The sequence below is a fragment of the Rhinopithecus bieti genome, unplaced genomic scaffold (assembly GCF_001698545.2).
Source record: "Rhinopithecus bieti isolate Rb0 unplaced genomic scaffold, ASM169854v2 scaffold_35859, whole genome shotgun sequence".
NCBI classification, from domain to species: domain Eukaryota; kingdom Metazoa; phylum Chordata; class Mammalia; order Primates; family Cercopithecidae; genus Rhinopithecus; species Rhinopithecus bieti.
In genome coordinates this window covers 574,033-576,202 of record NW_016814962.1, presented here as the reverse complement: position 1 = coordinate 576,202, position 2,170 = coordinate 574,033, and the positions used below count along the sequence as shown (strand labels likewise).

At 62.3% G+C, this 2,170-nt stretch overlaps 1 long non-coding RNA gene across 1 annotated transcript; it reads left to right on the top strand.

Annotated features, from left to right (window-relative positions):
- The first annotated feature begins 6 nt into the window (after window positions 1-6).
- On the top strand, window positions 7-2,170 carry LOC108515715 (uncharacterized). The gene is made up of 3 exons (XR_001881597.1): window positions 7-175; window positions 660-797; window positions 1,435-2,170. It is a non-coding gene; the product is annotated as an uncharacterized LOC108515715 (long non-coding RNA).

The following is a 2,170-nucleotide window of genomic DNA, read 5'->3' as shown; positions in this document are numbered from 1 at the left end:
CGCCGCCCGCGGCCCGCGCGCCCCTTCCCGGACAGTTCCTCCCGGCGCCCCGAGTCCTCCCCGCGCGCCGCTTCCCGGGTGGGCCCTTCCACCAGGACCCCCTGGTAGATCCTCCCCTAGTGCCCTGGGGGTAGAGGAAGGATCCTCCACAAGGGTCCTTCCCTGTGCCCCACAGGTGAGTCCTGCCATAACTCTCCGGGGGTTCCTCCTGATGCTGGGGTCCTCCGGCCCTCCCCTTTGACCCCCAACAAGGGCCCTGAAGCTCAGCGGCCCAGCCCTGGCCTCGGGGTCCCCACCCCACACCTCCCTTCCAGGCCTAACCTTTGCCCTCGACACCTGGCAGCGTGTGTCCTTGGCCTTCGCCGCCCAGCCCGCCTGGCATCTCTGGACCGGTGACCGTGCGCGCCTTGGTGTGGGCAGGTTCCGTAGCCGGCAAAGCCTCCCTGAACTGTGACCTGGTGAGAAGGCCACAGAGGAGGTGCCTGTGCCCAGAGGCCACCTCCAAAGACCCCACCTGAGGCTGGAACCCAGCGCCTGCTGACCTCCCCAGCCCTAACAGAGCTGGAGTCCCGCAGCGGCCGCGCTCTTTCCACAGTGAGGCAGCTGCCTTCCCTCCCCACCACCTGTCAGGATGCCTTCCTGTGTGTGTTTGTGCACAGGTCTAACGAGAAGAGAGTCCAGTGACCCAGACGCCCCAGCCAGGAAGAGCATGAGGTGGGAAGGGGGCTTCCCAGATGGAGAGAAACAGATGGTCCCAGAGTGGCTTGGAGACAGGTGCAACATCAGTGTTCGGGGAGGTGAGGAAAAGGAGCTGTCTTGGGGCTCCAGGCTGCTGGTCTGAGCAGCACCATGGGTCTCTGCCCTGCCTGCTCAGATGCTGGAGGTCAGTGACTGGAGAGAGCTGACATCTACCTGGGACATCCCTCCCTGTAGGACATGGAGCAGAGTGTCCAGGGCTATCAGGAGGGAGCCCCGTGCCCACGGTGCAAGATCTAGGCAGGTGGGACAGATGTGGTCAGGGTGCCAGGGACAGAGCATGGGGAATCCAGCACACAGGACACCAGCCAGGTGGGCAGAAAACAGCATGTGCTGGGACGAAAGCCAGGTGGGGGTCCCAAGGAGAGCAGTGGCCACAATGTCTTGGCTGCAGAGCAGACCAGAAAGGAAAGCCCTGCCAGGGTTAGCACAGGGCCAGGAACCGGAGCTGCAAGGCAGTGCTGTCTCTGGGGAGAGAGGGCTGTGGGTCCCAGGACACATCCTACGGGCTGCAGGGAACAGGAGCTGGTTTGCTGGTGATTGGGTGGGAAGAGCAGACAGCCAGGGGCCAGGTGCAGGAGAGGGGCAATGACAGACAGGCAGCGTCTCCCCAGAAAGAAGGTGGGGCTGCTGCCTCCCCTGTCCTACAGCCCCGGCCTACCTCTGTCTCCTCAGCAGGAAAGCAAAGCTGCGGCCTGAGATCTCCTTCCACCAACTCCTGGCATGGTCAGAAAGTTAGCCAGAAACAACAGAAAGTGCCAGGCAGCTAGGAGGCATGGGGAGAGTCCCCCGAAGCTGTGTGTGTAGTGCCTGCTTCTGCTGCCATCCCAGAAACAGAGGAGCTTCGCCCTGAGAACCCGGCCACGCCACCAGGACACCTCCTGACAGTGACATGCACACCCTCCCCTGGCCTTGGCCTGGAGAGGAGCCTCCTGAAGACACCAGCCTTTGCTCCTTCTCCCAGTGGGGGTGGAGAGGAGAACTGACTGCTGGAGCGGAGACAGTCAAGGCTGTCCTTCTGAGGGAGCACGGCGCAGGGTCTGGCGTCCCAGGGAGACAACCTGAACTTCAAGCCAGGACACCGCAGCGGAGAGGACACACCCCTCACCCCCTCACCATGCAGAGTGACGTTTAGTAAACTCTCAAAAGACAGCACAGAGCCCCGTTCCTCCAGCCGACCCCTACTCTGCCTCCCCACTCCAGACCAGTGAAAAAGGTGGATTGCCCTTAAGCCAGCTCAGAGGCAAAGTCCAAAGACCTCAGGTGAGTCAAACAATAAAAACAGAGAATCAAGAAGAATCCGGATGGGCGCGGTGGCTCCCGCCTGTAATCCCAGCACTTTGGGAGGCCGAGGCAGGAGGATCACGAGGTCAGGAGATCGACACCATCCTGGCTAACACGGTGAAACCCCGTC